Source organism: Pinus tabuliformis, chromosome 1_2, assembly GCF_031772625.1.
Source record: "Pinus tabuliformis cultivar Carrire ecotype Pingquan chromosome 1_2, CPIR1, whole genome shotgun sequence".
Taxonomy (NCBI): Eukaryota; Viridiplantae; Streptophyta; class Pinopsida; order Pinales; family Pinaceae; genus Pinus; species Pinus tabuliformis.
Genome location: NC_142298.1, coordinates 511,187,458 through 511,206,764, shown reverse-complemented (window position 1 = coordinate 511,206,764; position 19,307 = coordinate 511,187,458).

Below are 19,307 nucleotides of genomic sequence, written 5' to 3'. Positions count from 1 at the left end.
CATCAAAACCATTTTGTCTTTGCTAGCCATTACACAGGTTCTTATCTTTCGCATTTCAAACAAAAACATTCAAAAACCAAAGATAATTAAACTAATCCTCATGAGAGGAAGCTATCTGAACTGTCGCTTTTTCTTCCAGATTCAACACCTTCCCTCCAGAATTATGCGTCTTCACCCCTGGGCCTGGAAGCTCTCATCCCTGCTAGAACATTTTCCATTTTATCTCAGACAGTGTCTGCTCAATTCGGCCCAAAGCTAGATTATTCTTGTATGTTTGTATCTGAATTGTCGCTAGTTCTTTCATAATTTCCCCCCCTACTGGGTCTGGTTCCTTGTTTCTTTCCTGCTTGTTCATCACTTCCCCTTCCATATATTCCTAGTGTAGGGTCATGGCGTGGGCTACAATGTGTTTCATTATCCAATATTGTTGCAGCGTCCTATTAAAAAGATATTTCCAACCATTTGTCGTACCCGGGTCCTACAACATTCCTTCCCAATCATCCATAGGGAAGTCTCTGCATCTCAGGTTATTTCTCAGATCTCTTTCCCAGCCCCATATTTGGTCTTTGACCTCCTTCGGATTTGCCTCCATGTAGGTGTCAATTATTCTCTTCATCTGCTCGTCGTTATGTTTCCTTCCTTTTTTCTTCCCTGTTCGCTCGTTACTTCTTCTTCTTTAACATTCCTCTTGCTACACCTGGGTGCCATGTTTCTTCTCGTCTGCGCCTTGGTGCTCTTATCCTTAAAATTCTCTGTCTGAGTTGCAGTTGCGCCCTTACCAATGGTCAGACCTATCACATAGTAAACACAATTGTCAGTTTTGGAAATTGGGGTTATATATTTGAACGGGGTATTTCTACCCCCCTCGTCATGGTTCTACTTCTGCAGTTTCTTTCTCTTTGATGCAATGCTGAGGCCTCTCTAGTTCTTTTAGGTTCAGGGCCCCTATCACTATGACTTGCACTATGAATACTAGAGTTCTTTTCCTGGGTCAAGTGCTCTGCCTTTCTTTCACGGTCACTCCTTTCTCTCCTTGGTCTGCCTGCCCCTTTCCCAGGTTTGAATTTCTCAGTTCCAGAGTCACTATCTCGATTATCTTCAGATTCTCCTCTCCCTATGAGGTGCTCCCTCTTCCTCCCTCATTTTTTTTGGGTTTTCCTTTCCCTCCTACTAGGGTTCACCTCAACAGGCTGAGTCTCTAGGTTGGAATTGCCCGACGCATCAATTCGGTTACAGGGGTCATGGGTGGTAAGGTCCTCCATTTCCTTTCTCCCCCTCACATTACTCTAATGCTCACCCTTCCCGGCCATAGCCCCCAAGGATTCTTCCCTATCCCAAACTACCTTATCTCTATACTTTCTTCTGAATTTCTGAAGATCATCCCTATCTATCTTCAGGCCTACTCTATAATTCAAACTATATATTTTTTTGAAGGACGGGGAAGGAAATTTTACATACCCGTCTACCTGGTTGCACTGTTCTATCTCTTGCAGCTCTCGTTTGCTTTCTGTGCATTCTCTCTCGCCACTTTCCTTCTTTTGCGTCCACATGAAAAATTCATGGTTTCCCTCTAACTCTATTCCTTTAACATTCTCATATCTTAATTATACCGCCAGCTGTCCGCTCTTCCTTTCTTCCTTGGCCCGCCTTCCTTCCCACTTGCCTTGAGATGCCACTCATCTATCTTGTCCTCCAGTATTCATTTATTTCTTTCTTCTCCCAACTGCTCTTGCCGTCCTTTTGATGACTCTGCACTGCCATTTGGCATCAACTTGCTGCCCCTTCTCGGTCTTGATGTCCTGCCCTCCCTTCTTCCACACCTTTCCATTTCTTTCTCTGCCCCCTTCCGTCATCCAATTCATTTATGTCCTTTCATTTGTCCTTTGTTGTTCTGTGGTTGATATGTTCTGTCCTGCTTGCACCTACCCTTGTCCTTCTTCCCTCCCATCAACATCAACTGAATTCTCTAGTTGCTTACTATGCCGCCTATCTTCTTCGACTACCTGTATCATTTGTTTCATTTCCTCTTTCTAAATGAGCTCTTCCCCTCCTGCATCTAACTGTTGCTCTCTATTTCGGCATCCCCAGTTCGCGAGGAGATCTGCCGGGGCATTTCCTTTCCTTTTCACATGGGATGATATGGTGTATTTAATCTTCTGTAGTTGCTGCCATAATTATTTTATTTCCCAAGCCATCCTCCACCTTTTGCTCAATTTTTCAGCTATTGTTCCCTACTGTAGTTGTTTCATTGTTTCTATTACCGGCATGGAGTCGCCTTCTATCTGCAGACTTTGGTACCCTTCCCTTATCGTTATCTCTAGTCCCTTGTTTAGCGCGCGGTATTCTGCTTTGTTGTTCGTGGTGATGCCGCAGTCCATTGCATAGGCCCATTTGATCTTCCCTTCCTTGTCTTTCAATATCCCTCCTATGCCAGCCTCCCCTGGGTTGCCTTTTGCTGCCCCATCGAAATTTAGCTTTATGAACCCTTGTGGCGGGTTCCTATATCGTTCTTCAGCTCTTTCCTTGCCTGCATCATGTTCCTTCCCTATCCTGTTTGTGTTTTTTACTTTGATTTCTAGGTGGTTCATAATGCCGGTCTCTGTTCCTTCTGTCTTCTGGTCGTTCTCTTTCTAGTTTTCTAGAATTATTGTTTCTCTTATGTTTTTCATGATTTGGGTCCATATTTCCCCTTTGTCTTTTTTATCTTCACTGAATATTACCCTATTTCGTGCCTTCGAAAGGTTCCACAGGAGAAATCCAATTGACAAATTCCAGGCATGGTTCAGGATTTTGTTGTGGTACGACTTGCTGCTCCTCTTCTCTATTGTCGTTTTTATGCTCCCTATATTCCTATCTGTAATATCGAATAGTTGTTTGTGGTTTTGCCACAGGCTGTTACTTACACTGAAGGAGTTTGCGACCTACTCCATGGTTTCTTCTTGGTTTTGGCACAATGCGCATTGCAAGGGCCCATGCGCTCCTTTCCTTCTCAATTGGTCCCAAGTTAAGGCGCGTCCATGTAGCACTGTCCAAGTAAAAAATGCCACTTTTGGCCAAGTTTTTAACTACCATATTCTTTTCCATTTTTTTTTGTCTGAGTTTCCACCTCCTCCTGACTTTATATGGTAACCTTCTGAGATTGTAAACATGACTTTTATGCGTTTACCCCATCTTATTATATCTGATCCTTCTTTAATTGCAATTTTCTTGGTTGCCAATTCTTTTTGATAAATTAGCCATTAATCAGTTTCTGGGGCTTCGGGCCATTCACTCTTCGTCTTCCATTTTCTCATGTAACTATTCTGTTCCCTTACCCAATAGTTTCTTACTACATCTTCCACTATTTTGGTTGTGTGCTATTGGATTTCTTGGAGCTGGGGTTCCTCATTCAGGATTCCTCTCTGTTGTCACACCTCCTGCCAAAAGTCTGCTTTATCCCCTTCTCGAATTTCCCAAAAGTTGTGGTCTCTTATCAATGCTCTGTTCAGGTTTGCCAAGTTCTAGATGGTTGAGCCTTTCCTTTCTGATAATATTTGGATTTTGCCTTCCGGAGTCCTTCCTATCTCATATTTCTTTTCCCATAGCAGTTTCCATAGGTCGTTCCCTCCTTGAACCCATCTCCACCATAATTTCCCCCCCATGACTTGGTTTAATATGTAGGGGTCTCTTAGTCCTACGCCCCCCTATGTTACAGACTTGCTTAACAATGTCCATGAAAGTAAAGCCCACTTTTGTGATTTTTTTGACCCTTGCCATAGAAATTTTTTGAAGATTTGCACCATTTTCTGGCATATGGTTTTAGGGTTCGCTTGACTAGCCATCTGATATACTTGCATAGCTTGAAGGACTGAATTTAAGAGTATAAGGCGGCCTAGGGTGTTGAGCATTCTAAACGTCCAATTGTCCATTCTTTTTTGAATTTTCCTTAGCACTCGTTTCCAATTCACTATTTCGTTCTGCTGATCACTCAGTTGTACTCCTAAGTATTTAGTTGGAAACTGTCCAGTTTTGAACCCCATCGTTCTTGCTAGGAAGGCTTGGCCCACCCTTGGTGTGTTAAAGAAGAATATTTTGGTTTTCTCCTTATTCACCTCTGTTCCTGATGCTTTTGTGAATTTTGTAATCATCTCCCCTAGTTTTTTTGCTTCCTTGAGATTTGCTTGACTATACATCATTACATCCATGAATTGTTGATGTGTAATGGTTAATTCTTCCCCCCATAATCTCAGCCCTTTGAACTCCCCTCTTCTTACTCTTGCATTGATTAGTTTTCCCAAGCCATCTGATGCTAAAATAAACAGGAATGGTGAAAGTGGATCTCCCTGTCTTAGGCCACAAGATGGTTTAAAGGTGTCTATGGGGGTTCCATTGAGCAGGATTGACATGCTTGGTGTGGATATCATTGACATTATCCATGCTATCCATCTATTGTCAAATCCATAGGCTTGTAGAATTTTTTGAAGATATTGCCAACTAAGTTTATCATAGGCTTTTGCTAAGTCAAGTTTAACCATCATTCCTTTATTTCCCGTCTTCTTTAAGGAATGAATCACCTCCTGAGTGACGACAATCCCATCCACTATCTGTCTCCCTTTCACAAACCCTGTTTGTTCTTTTGCTATCAATTCTAGGAGTAGAGGTTGTAATCTTTTTACCATTATGGTACCTAAAATTTTATAGATTACAGTACACAGAGCTATTGGTCTAAAGCTATGAGGTTCTTCAGCCTGTTCTACCTTTGGTATTAATGCCAGAAATGTTGCATTCCATGCTGGATGCATTCTTTTTTTGCATCTTGATTCTTCTACTGCGCTAACTATATCTTTTTTCATAAGGATCCATGTTGCTTGAAAGAACTCTGCTGTAAATCCATCCGGGCCAGGAGCTTTATTTTTAGCCATTGTCTTTATTACTTCCTCTACCTCTTTCTCGGTGATTACCCTTAGGAGAGCCAAGTTTTGTTCCCTGTTTACCTTTTTTGGGATGTATTGACTTATCTTTGCTATCTCCTCTTCTCTGTTACTTTGTGGTTCTGTCAGTATGCCTTTGAAATGTTGGATTAGGATATTTTCCATTTCCTCTTTCTGGGTTACCCTGTTACCTTGTTTGTTTTTTAGGGAGAAAATTCTATTCTGCTGCCTATGTTGCTGCATCGCTCTGTGGAAGAATTTTGTGTTTCGTTCTCCCTCTTTTAACCACTGTACCCTTGACTTTTGACACCATAGGATTTCCTCCTGTTTTCTTCTTTCCTCCAATCTAATTAGCACCCCTCCTTCTTCCTGCACGAGCTCCTCTGTTCTCCCTTCTTCTATTATTTTTTGTTGTATCCTTTTCATTGCTATTTGGAGTTGTTCCTTGTCTTTATGTATGTTGCCAAATTCTTCTTTGTTCCAAGTCTTAATTTTGCTTTTCAACTCCTTAAGTCTCAGTTGGAGCATGTGCATATTATTTTGCCTTGTATTTCCTCTTCGCTGTTTTGCCACCAGTTGTCCATCTTTTCTATGAGGGTCATGTCTTTTAGCTAGAATGCTTCAAACCTGAAAGGTTTGTGCTAGTTTTGCTTGTTCATGGAAATTTCAAGTTTTATTGGCCAGTAGTCTGATCCTTGGCATGGTAAGATCGTTGCTTCATAGAATATATCTTTCCAAGGAAGTGTTCTATTTCTAAGAACTTGTCCAGTCTGGAGGCTATATGTCTGTTGCCTCCTCTTCTATTATTCCAGATGTATTTTCCATCAATAGTGTTTATATCAATCAATTGTAGGGCTATCTGGGTTTCCCTAAATCTCTCCATATCTGCATCCTCCCATTGTAGTCCTCCTTTATTTTCCATTCTAGTAGTGATCATATTAAAATCTCCTGCTATCACCCATAGTTTTTCTGTGTGCAGGTTGCCGAGTTGAAGCATTTGTGTTAGGAAGGCCTCTCTCTATCGGTATGTGAGGCCCATACACTGTTGATACAAGGAACAAGTCCTTATGTCTTATCATTCTAAATCTCCCTGAGAGAATCCTTCTCATTCATATCCAGAAGTAAACCATGACTTCTACTCGATTCCACAAGATTGCAATGCCCCCTGCACTCCCTTTTGCATCTAATGTCATACTTTCATAAGAGGGCTTGATTTTTTTTAGAATTTCCTCCATTTTCCCTCCCGTTATTTTTGTTTCTTGAAGCAGCATAATTTGAGGTTTTTCTTTTTGATCCTCTCTGCCAGGTACCTTTTCTTGCCCTTTTTGTTAAGCCCTCTTATATTCCATAATCTAATAATCATTGGGAAGGTTGGGTTGTTTGTTGGAAGACCACTGAAATCGACACTACTCTTCCTGTATTAACTAACATTTGTCCCATTACTTGAATTGATTCTTGTAGGTTCTTTCGTCCTCGTTTTCCCCCCCTTTCCCTTTGTTTTGATGTTCCTGGCTATTGTCATGTTGTGTTCCTAACTGTTCATTCATCCTTGTAGTTCCGTGCTCCCATTTTTCTTTGTATTTTTGGAATATCTCTTTGTATAATTTTTTATCTTCTTCTGGGATAAATCTCTCATCCAGGTTTCGCCACTTATCCAGTAGGTTTCTCAGAATTTCCTCTTCTGTTGTTGGGTCATCCCCTTTATTTATGTCTACTTCCATTACTTCATTCTCCTGGTGTTCCTCCTTTTCTTTTCTCCCCTTTGCCTCTGTTTCTCCTTTAGCTTTCTGCTTGTTGCTGTTGACATCCTGATTTGTTCTACCTTCCTGATCTGGTTCCTCTTGGTAGTCCATACCTCGAGTTTCTTCCTCTCCTTCTTCTGTTTGCAATATTTCGAACCTATTTGTCTCTTTTACTTTGGTTTGTTGTTCTTTTCTACCATCCTTAGGGGTTTCCTTGGTAGGTCATTTCTTGGTTTTTATTTCTTGAAACCCCTCATTGTCTTTGGTGGTTTTCCTCTGTTGCTTAGTCTTTCTTTCCTCTTCCTCTGCATTTAAGGGGCATTCCTTGAAAAGGTGTCCATATTCATGACATTTTCTGCATCTAAAAGGTATGTGTTCATAGTCCAATGCCTGCTGCCAGACCTCTTCATGATATTCTAGTTCAACTGCCCCTGGTATAGGGTTTGCAATGTTCATATAAACACATATTCTTGCATACGAGGTATATCTTCCTCTTTTAGTTGATTCCACTATCTTTACAAAGCTGCATATGGTGTTCCCTATTCCTTATAATATCTCTGAGTCCTAGAAATCCATATGTAGTCCAAACAGTCTAACCCATACAGGTGCTGCTAGGAATTTCTCTTTGTCCGGATTATAGCATTCCTCCAAATACCTCATAAATAAACCTGCATTGTTATGGAAATATGGGCCATTTTCAAAAACATTTTCTTTGTCTTGCAGGTTTGAGAAGATTACCGTAAATAATCCTCGTGCGCCTAACTTCAGTTCGATGTGACCGCGTGGCTACCATTTCTATTGGATCCATCTTGTCAGTTCTTTCTCTGAGGGCCAGACTCCGATGAACTTGCAAATCATTGCATGGTCTTTCATGTAACTTCTATACCTTTCCAGTTTGTTCATTGGAATAACAAACCTTGGTTTCTCCGCTGCGCAGGGCAGACATTTTCCTTTACTTCCTGCTTGCCAGTGAACTCCCAGGATTGGTCCCGGTGTCCTTTGTTCAACCTCTGCTTTATTGTTGCTTGTTCCTTCTCCCGCTGTTGCATCTCTGTAGGAGGGGATCTCTCCCCTCCTAGTCTCCTATGCCATTTCTGAGCCGCCTATCCACTTCTTTCCGTGCTTGCCCACTTGTTTTCGAGGTGTTCCACACTGCCTACCTCATGGACGCAAGGTCATTAAGATTGCAGAGCTCCCAGAATCCCTCATCGTAGAATAACGATGTGTTTTTTTATTTTTTATTATTACTATTGATTAAAAAATGTATTTATTTCTATTTCTATTTATTATCTTATTTCATATTATTTCCCCAAGTTAATTTATTTAACCTTAGCTATTATTTCTATTAATTTTATTCTCTTTTATTTATTGAATCATTATTAATTTTTATTTATATACATTTTTTCCTTAACATTTATTTTACCCTTAGCTATTTTATATTAATTTTATTATCTCTTTTATTTATGGAAATATTATATCAATTTTTATTTATAGAAATATTTTTCTTAATATTTATTATAATTAACCTGATATTTATATTTGACTTAAAATAATTTAATTATTTATTAACTTAATATTGGTTTTAATTTGAAATTTATGTTAGATTTCAGACTTATGTGGTTTTTTTGTTGTTGAAAAAGAGCTCAGATTTTCAAAATTATTGATTTATTTATTTATGTCACGTACCCTATTTGTCAGACTCTTTTTTTTTTTCAATTGAGTTTCACCATGTTAATTTTATAGGAATCTCCCGACCTTTTCCTCCAAATCTAATTTTATATTTTGTTTTCATGGTGTGTAGGGTATGGGGGCTTAATCCTATTTATCCCTTGGCTTCATTTTTGTAGTTTACAAAAAGGGACTATATCTTTGGCTTATAATACTATTTATAATATACCTCATGGTTCCTCATTAATGTCACCAACACATAAAGAGATAGACCCATTTAACATGTATTCACTTGTATAGCACCTGGGTACACTTGTGATGTCCATGTAGGGTAGTCCTAGTTCACTTCGTGTGTTGTCTTCTTGACAATCTGGCATAATGAGCGCTCACCACCCGACCTCACCCATGTGTAGGCACATGAATTTTATACCCCTAATTGAGAACGGTGGCGATTTTTTGTTGGAAACAGAGGGTGGTAATTCTGCCTAGATAATCCTAATGTTTGTTTCAAGATATTAGCTCAAATTTTTGCGGTCTCATTTGTTTCTTCGCTTCTGCATTCGGTGCTGCTCTGCAACTTAGAGGGAAAGCCAAATATGGTCTCATTGTTTCCCTCTGTGATACTTTAAACGGAGCCTTGATTGACCATTGACACAGTGAGACAAAATAATCACTTTAGGGAGTCTGGTTCCTTGATTTGTGGTTTCTTTCATAACATATTTTCTATGTTTTTTTTTTATTGCTCTTTATTAACACATTTTTATGTTTTTTGTAGGTCAAAACTTATTTATTGTTAGTCGAGGAGATTATACCTTTCTTCTTGAGGTTAATGGAAGGTTATCAACCCTATATTAAGTTTGGAGTCATTTCATCATCTTTGTGTTTCCAAATTAACTCATTTCGAGTTTGGTATTATGCAACCCACATGTTTTCTGTAGTGTTGCAAAGTCTCGGAAAGGGTTTTCTGCGCTTGATAATATGGGACTAACATCTTCTTCCTCATTTATTTATCCCTTTCTCATATTAAATGAAAAATACCTTTTCAGGTATGTAAATATTTTTTCGACTGCATTTTACTCACTCGGATTTGGCGCGACGAGGAAAATTTTAATTTACTTTCATGTATTACTCTTCCTTTGTTTTTTTTAGTGTAATTGTGCTGGGAGAAGAGAGGGCCACTAGGAATTTTTTGGTGCATAGGAAACTTTCTTTTCACCCTCGGCCTTGTGGCCACACCATCCCTTCTTGTATTTGTAATTTCCTGTGAGAGAATGTTCACAAGGTAAGACCGGTTTATTACTTATTGTTTTTGTTTTCATATCTCAATACTCACTGTTATTTTCTACCACCTAACTTCCTCTAACATTTACCAAGGACAATCTCATTGATAGTGTCAAGAATTTCCATTAGAGGGTTGTGCCAATTTATTATCAGGTAAGCTGTTATCTTCCTTGCTGTTGTGAAATCCCCTGTCTTGGTCATTACGTTTTGAATTATATTTCTTTTTGAACCCTACCTATTTCGTTTTCCTCCCATTGACTGTGATTGGAATAGCTGAAGTTGTCGTACATGCTCCCTTTAGTAGCAGTGGCCACTCTTCTGGAATCAATATTCTTTACCACAACTTTAGGTACTACTGTTTGCAGTTTTATATCTCCATTCCATTCTCTGGCCTTTGGTTTTATTATATTTTTTTTCTTCCACCCATTTCCAAAATAGAATTATAAACATGTTCCGAAACATTGATGGGTTTTTGTATGATCATGAACAGGAAAATGGGTTGGGGTTTCTCCACTATAGGTATACAACCCTCTGATTTGGGTTTTCTAAGTTTAGGTTTGATAATTTTCCATTCCTATATTCATTTATTCCTTGTTTGTATTTTTGCAGGTATTGATAAATTCTTGCTCAAATTCACTATACTCGAAGAAGTATTCACCTTCCACCTCTATTTTTTTGCTTAATATGCTCTGGGTTAGTCTTCGTCACATTTTCCATGCTCTAGCTGTTCAAAATCAAGGTGTGATATGTTTTGGATTACTTTGTGTCGAACAGGGTCTCCTTCCTTGCAGCCCTTGTAGCTACATCTTCCCTACTGGGAAGTTAAATGTATTAGTATAGAGTTTTGTTTTCAGATATTTTACATTATTTATATAAAATGTACAATGGGAACATGAGACTAAAGAAATCCTAAGGTTGGGGTGTTGTCTAGGTAAATACTCTCTACGGACAAAGACGATTCCTCTAGCCCAATGAGTGTGACTAGCAAAAAACAAGACAATCTACAAGACACTTTCCTAAATTACAATCGAAATGAGAGAAGAGGAAGGATACCTACCTCGTTTTGATGTTATGATGCACTCCTTTGTTGAAGATATTGATCACTTTCACCTCAGGCCCAGTCCTTACTGCTCACAACGATTGAATACCTTCACAAGAGGCCAAAGACACAACAAAGAATAAAAGTGCAACAAACATAATCGAATGTAATACACTTAACAGATCAAGGAGCATTAAGATAAATGAAGCATTCACAAAAGAATTTATGGAAAGTGAACCAACAGTTGCATATATTAATAAATAAAAGAGGAAACATATAACCTAAGACTTGATGTTAGTAGCCCTCCATGAGTGAATGTCCAAGTCCAAGCTTAAGCTCTCCAAGCGCTCCTTCTCCAAGCCAAAGTGAATAGCATATAGGGACTATCTCAACATAAGGGTGCAAATAATCAGAGACCAACTATTTGGGAACGGAAGAGGATGAATATATAGGCAGGGAGAGGGAGTTTAGATGTCACCAAAGATAGGGAAAGGTCCTCATCTCAAGGAGGAAGCTCATAGGGATAAGATCAAGGGTAATATTGGGAGAATTCGACCACATCCACAATGAACAACATCGGGCTCATCATTCTGGAAGCCTCTAGATCACGAATCTTCTTGTCCTCTTTGGAAAAGCTACCTTTTATGGATCAACGTGAGTATCCAAGTAAAAACCATGTTGGCAACGTGAGGCTAATATGGTGCAACCTGCCATCAACACGAGTAGGCAGTGCCATAGTCGCGCTGACCCAGAAATTAGGGTTTTGAACTAATTTTCTCAGGGAAGTCTCAAGGCACGTTTTCATTAGTTCTTCAAGGAGGATCTGGACTGCATATCACGATCGGTACACTACATAATTGTCAATTTTTGGGCACTCCGAGGTATGACACAGGAAATTGTAAGAGGTCTGACAAAATACTGTGTAACAAATGCCCCCTAAAGCATGAACGTAGAATAGGGAGTGATGGTTGAGATGCTTTATGAGCTAGTGTAAGGACGAGAACAAACACCGTTAGGAGACCTGCAAGTGAAGGACGCACATACATATACATAGCTGATATCTCTGTCATCTATATGAAAACATGAATCCAAGGTATGGATGCAGGAACCCGGATAGAAAGGACCATGTGAAAAGATCCACAGTATGGGCACAACCATTTGAACGAAAAAGGATCGTTTAGAATTCTAATATCCATGGTATGGACATAGCCACCCAATATAGAGGGATCATCATTATCATAGATATAAAGTCCCATGGTATGGTCACATCCATCCGTATAGAGGAAACATGTATACAATAATGAATAATGCATAACTCCACGCAGCCTAAGTTATATCAGACAAAACTCAGGGTCTTGCACTCCATCCCAACCCGATCAAAGTATGAATTCTAACATGCCAATGAATGTGTCGAAGTCGAACATGTTAGAAAACCACTTGATTACTAGCCGATGATGTGAACCATTAACAAGCACGAGAGAAACCACCAATAATGACAATGGATCTCAAGGTATGATAGTAAAATCCGTGAATGTGAAAATGAAGCTGAAGTCGAACATTCATGGAATCATTCAATTGAAGGCCAATGATGAAAACTTGTTGTCGAATGCGAAGAACTTGCCATTAAGGCATGCAAGCTCTAAGGTACTGAAAGGGAGTTTCTAAGTCATCTTCCTGGATAATGAGCTGAAGTCGATAGGAAGTGACTCGTTGAAGGAGGGCCATAATGATTCCCTCATCATCGACATGAAACAAGGAATAAAGTGGAATAAATGAGTATGATCCAAGACTGTGGCAAAATTTCAGACAATGTATAGGTAGTAAACTTTAGATAGGGCTTCTCTTGAACATATCACCGACACGACTCTAGAGTGTGGCATGATTTGAATCAACATAAAACCAAGAGTCATGATGACGAAGTGGAATAGTCAGATGAGAGGAAAAATGGATCACTCAAACCCAGGAGGAAAAGTGGCTGAGTGAGGATATCTAAAACCTGACATGAGAAACAAATGAGTGTCATGTTCAAGAGAGACATGCTACCTATACAAGAGATATTTCACTTTCACTTTTTCCCCACTATTTATGGTGAATACCCCAATTATTTTTAATCACAAGCTTGAAGGGGATAACATATGATTGTCGTATAAGTTCATTGTTCAAATGAATCCATCCTAATAAATTTTATGAGTCCTAGGAAGGAGAAACTCAATCTTATCATGGTAACAAGTCTTTCGTCGTTTAATTTTTAGGAGTCTGACAAAAGAGTAACTCAGTGTCTTTTTCACATTTAGAGAGTTTGAAAAAGAGACAAAAAAGAAAAATCCAGTAGGTCCCTTTTTGTAATTTGCCTCTCGAACCTAAAAAGGTAGAAAATAATATTCAAGAAAAGCTCTTCGACATGTCGACCAAGGTTTTTCTTTTTCTTAAATAGCCAATCCCAACCCGAAAAAGGGGTAAATGCGTACTGATACAGTGTCAATTCATTTAGTTTAACGAGTTTGAAAAGACAAGTACTCGATGATATTTTCATCTTTCGAGAGTCAGAAAAGAGCTTAAAGATGATTCCAGGGGGGTTCCTTTTTCTTTTATATTTAATGAGTCTGAAAAAGAGATAGAACAAAAACTCATTTAATCGGTAAAAAATGATCACTGTTACCACCAAAAGACCCTATAACTGCAAAAAGACAACCACACATCATGGATATCGAGAAAAATAATAAAATATTAGTAAATATGTAGTTGAAAACTTGTAAATAGAAAAAAAGTAAAAACATTTTACCATTTCACTTTGAGTAATTTGGAGAGTGAATTTTACCCTAGTTTCTCTTATTATTTAGGTAAGCAATGTAGAAAATCTAGGGCACCATTTCGCGAACCATGAGTTGCAGCTAAGAGCTCTTCCCTTTCTTTTGATTTTCATACCATTTTCATGCCATTTAATAGAATTTTTGACTACTTAAGAGGAGGATTTTCATTTTTATAATTAGGGGGAATCAACATGAGTCTAATCATCAAATTTGCTTTGATCACCCCTTATCCTAAAAGGCCCTTGTGCCTCTAGCGTGAAAACAATTCAAACAGTCACGTTGGGCGCAAAGTGAAAATTTTAATCTGTTGAAAAGCTTCTAAATATTGTTTATGGTTATTTGTAGGAGATTTTGATGATTATGTCCATCGAATCGAAAGAGAGAGACCACAAGGTAGAAGACCACCAAGCTTCCCAAAGTGATGCATTAGTTAATGCTTTGAGGGATGTTGGATTACTTAAGTTCTTTCAGACCCCAGGATTCAGAGCTCAAAATGAGCTGCTAGAATATCCCATAGGATCATGGGATGTCGGTTGTGAGATATTCATCATTGGAGATTAAGAATTGGAGATAGACGTAGTTGACATCCACTTCATCACTGGATTGTCCAGGAGAGGAGAGATTGTTCAACTCTTTGGAGCTTGTACCGAAGGCGAGATCACTAATACCATGATCAAAAGGAATTGCCTAGGTGCGGTGCAGAAACAACCATGAGTAGGAAGGTTAAGATAACAACCACCAACAACCTACCCTTGAGGACGATTCTACATACCATGGCCTGTATACATGGGGCTTAGGCATTGTATGAGGAAACAAAATCTCAGTTCCAATATGCAGTAGACTGCCTCACTCCAACGATATTTAACTGATGTGAAGTATTGCTGGTCAACATGAAGAGACAGCTAACCAAGTGCATCAAGCTGTTTGGGTTTGGGTTTGGATCAATCTTAGTCACATTCTTTTGGAGCGTCTGCCCTTATTTCAGTAGCAATGGGTAGAGGTGGACAATCTAGCTCCAAGGGAGACGAGGTTACTCAGATGGAGTGAGATCATTCCTTGAGGTGGAGGAGCTCAACAGATGCATTTCCCTCCATTATTCTTTGGTTAGTTACATAAATAGCTAATCGTATTGGATGACTATGCCTATGCAGGCACAGAATTCAGAGGAGACCGAGATCTTCCTCTACCACCTGGTGCAAATTGGACCAATGCAGCTAAAAACTTGTTTTTTGGAAATTTTCAAGTTTTATGATTTTTTTGAAGTGTATTTGAGAGTTTACTTTTGATAATTTTGCATATGTGGGACTGGAAAACCTCCCGAAATGTCCTCAATTGCATGATGAGTAGCATGCCCAGTAGAGGAAGAAGCTCCATACGAGGAAGGAGCAGATCCTATAGTGGAGATGGAGTGAAACCTGGAAGTGATTACTCAGGGATTCCAGAATAAACTACTATAGATGATGTGTCGCTGCAATTCTAGAGGCATATAGTGGGAGTATCTACGTGACTACATCAACTGTTAGGCCGAGTGATTAGAGTGGTCTCATGCAATCATGAGAATCATGTGGGCGAATAGATTATTCCTAGTCATCTTATCTACACTGTTGTAGGCTTTCAAAGCCATGTGTCTCAGAACATTATATTTTGATATAACAAGCTTTGACAGACTCGATATATATGTGTGTGTGTTTCTATTGCCTACTTATGTGTTCATATATCATGATGATATGTTCGATTTTTTTACAAGTGATGAAAATGTCTATCTAGAACATAATTTTCCAATGCATCTGTTAATGTATGCAAATTTCGTGTAATGTGTTGATATGTAATGTAATCAAAGTTTCTTTCCAGTAATCGAACACGTAGATACATGCCCAAAATTTGTGGATTTCTTACTAAATAATGACTATTTCATTGTAGCTCAATGAGTTGTGTATCTAACTTAACAACTAAATTTCTAATTCTGAGAGCAACTTCTTCTAATAACAGTTCAATAACTATGTTGTACTCAACAATATTACTAGTTATTTATCCCACACCAACACCTTGTAAATTGATCAAATCACCATTAGGGGCAAAGAGTGCCCAAGCTACGGAAGGTAAGTTCTGTGTGCTACAACAAACACCACTAGAAAAACCAACATAATGGTTTGACGACTTCTGCGAACCGAGTGGAACACAAGGTAAGCAGAGGAAACATGTCTTCAAAGCAAACAATCACACCAAAAAATCAAAATGCACACTAATGTAGAAAAGTAATTATATGGCAATCACGCATAATACTTTTTTATATAAAGCCCATTGTGGGGTTGTGCTAATGCATTACCTTCGTAGTCAACCAACTCATAGGTACCTTTTTGCAAAACAAGTTTAACAATGTATGATCCATGCCACGTAGGTTCGAACTTCCCAGCTCCCAACTTATCATTGGTTTGGTCATACAACAAGACCAAGTCACCTTTAGTGAAAACTCGTGGAGAAAAAATTTGATCATAATGAGGTTTAACTCGTTTTTTCTATGCTTCAGTAATCATCACAGCAATACGACAAGTTTTATTAAGCATCTCGAGATAAAGTAAACGTTCCACTTCCAGTGAGGTATCGGGGAGTAGTTCGATAGCTAGTTTTAATGAAGGAATCTCACACTCAATAGGGAGTTTCATCTCTAAACCATGTACCAAGTGGAATGGGGTGATACCAGTGGTTGTCTTATTTGAGGTTCAGTAAGCCCAAAGATCCGAAAAAAACATGAGATTCCAATCCTTTTTATGTTTCCCAATGGTATGTTGAAGCATAGTAACTAAGACTTTATTCATCACTTCAACTTGGCCATTGGCCTGTGGGTAGTAAGGAGTTGAGATGTCATGGTGAAGAACCAAATGAGAAGTAAGCTCTACCATCATGTACTGATGAAAATGGGATTTGTGATCAGTGAAAATGGCTTGTGGGAGGCCAAAACAGGCTATGACATGGTTAAAGAGGAGCTGAGTAGCAGTTGTACTGTGAACAGTATATGTGGGCATCGCCTCAACCCATGTAGTAAAATAGTTGACAACGATGATGATATAGCCATGCGCCCCAGTTGAGCAAGGGTTACATGTCATGAAATCAATTCCCCATTTAGCGAATGGGCCAATGGTAACAACTGGGTGTAAGGGTGCTAGCTAGGCGTGCTATTTACGGTTATATATCTGAAATTTATGGCACTTTTGAACTGCCAAAATGCAAATTTTGAAGATAGAAGGCCAGAAATAACTGATGCAGAGGATCTTCTGAGCAAAGGCATAACCTGACATGTGACCACCACATGCCCCAGGTGACAGCCATTTAGGACTTGTTCAACCTCTTCAAGTGTTAGACATCCGCGAAGAACATAATCAACATTGACTCAGTACAATGTATCACTAATAATCTGATAAGGTTGAGACTGATGCTGGATGCGACGTCAGTAAAATTAAGACAACTCGAATAAGAAATTCCGGGTTTGAAGGTAAAAAAAAATATCTCCATACCATGGGTCAAGAGTATTGACGAGAAACAAGGTTTCATCAGGGTTTTTCTTAGTAAAATCATCAAAGGTATTTTCAGAAGGAAGGGCGCAAATCAATTCGGCAAAAACTAGTGACTTCTTTGATTTGGTGATAATGAAATCCAAATCAAACTGTTACGGATAATGATCCATTCAAATCATTTTCCCCCAGGCAATTGACGGGTCAGAATATAAGTCATGAGGTTACAGATAGAAATCATTGTGGTCTTCTGTAGAAGAATATAATGGCAAAATCATTGGAAAAAATGAACTGCTGTGAAGGCGAGCTTCTTGACATCAGAATATCAAGTTTTTATGTCAATAAGATTTCAAATAAAATAATAAACCACATGTTCATTGTCATCGTCATCATCCTATACTAGTACCATGGCAATGGTACTGTCATCTGCGACCAAGTACAAGAAATAATCATGATGGTAATCGGAGGGATGCAATAAAGGAGCACTGATGAGCGTTTTCTTTAAAACATTGAAAGATTGTTGAGAAATGTCATCCCAAATGAATGGGATCCCCTTCTTGAGTAAGCGAGTAAATCCATTGGCAAGCTCAGCATAATTAGGGACAAAGCGACGAAGAAAATTAGCCTTCCCTTGCAAACTCTGCGATTGGTGCATGGATGAAGGAGGGGGTAGATTTACAATAACCAGAAAAACCATCCATAAAATAAAATATCTCACTCCCAACACACTCATTAATGATCTGACCAATAAAGGGAGTGGGATAATCTTCTTTAGGGCACACATGATTGATATTGCAGTAATCAACACAAACTCTAATTATTCCCTGCTTTTTCATGACGAGTACGACATTGGAAACCTAGTCTGTCAATGGGATAGGGTAAATAAAACTAGCCTTTAGAATTTTTTCAATTTCTACCTTAATGAAAACAACCTTTATGGGATGCACTAGATAGAACTATTCATGAATAGGCTTTGCATTAGGATACATGGCTATTTCGTGCACCACTATAGCTGGATCGATACCAAGCATTTCCTCATATGACCAAGCGAGGACATCATGAAATTATTTAAAAAGGTCAGTGTAAACCCTGATCTCTTGGGGAGAATAGGAAACCCATATGTGAATGTTCTCAAAAATTCCAGGTTTAATGAAAATGTTGGTTGGCATGGTTGTATTAATATTTCCCATGTTACCTTCGGATAGAACTTCATGTACCAAAACAGGTGTTTGAAGTGGATGCATCAGGTTATGAGAAACAAAAGTCTCAAGACATGAAGAAATCTCACTAAGACTTGGAAGAAATGAGGAATGATGATGAGCATCATTCCAGGGAGTTTTGTCAAGAGACATAACCTCAACAATACTCTCATCGGTGGGAAATATCTCATTCAAGGGATCTAGAGAATCCTAAGAACCAAGCCAAGGAGATTGTGAATACGTGTCTAGGTGCATACTAAGAATAGTATGATTTTCAGAAGTAGTTGTTGAAGCCAAAATAACTTTTTGATAAGATTTTTCTAAAGGACTTAGTAGCGTAGCATGACTGAAAGAATCAACCTAATCCAGAGTAGGGATGATCCATGGATCACATGAGGTCGATATCTTATTGATTGAGGCGACATACGGAGGTGGGAGAGAAAAAGTTCCCATTAAAGAAGAATCTTTGAAAAGACCTACCCCCACACTCTCATACGATATATTAGTATTTCCCACATATGGGACATTTCCATTTGAAGAACCGGAAGAGAAAAAGGACAATTGATCGGTAGTGATGATTTTCCCTTCATGAGGAAAACGGAGTACACATAACAAAGATCAAACCACACAAAACATGGCATGAGTCCAACTTCGTCCAAGTAGAAGGTTGTAATTCAGATTTTCATCTATGACCTCTACTTCTGCTTCATAGCTTTCCCTTGCAAGGTGATGGGAAAACTTGTGAGAATACTATAAGGATGGGAGCCTCTGCCATCAAAGGCTTTTAAGGTATTTAGAGACTGATTTAGAGGTGGAGAGTTGATGGATTTCCAAAACGAAATAGACATGATGCAGGTGGAAGCACCGTCATCAATGACAGTCCAATTAATTGTCTTTCCTTTTATAATGACTTTAATAAAAAAACACAATTTGAAGGGGAAGATGAGGAACATGGTTTTCTATATCAAAAGTGATCAAATAAGAAGAGGACCAGAACTAGGTGGAACAGAAGTAGAAGGTGTACTAGTGGCTTCCTTTTCCACCATCTTCTTTTGAGGAGTTTGATAATTTGTTGACCGAGTGGTAACAAAAATAGGCACTGTCCCACTCATGTAAACCTGAGAACTTGAAGAGGCAGAGGATTGGGGT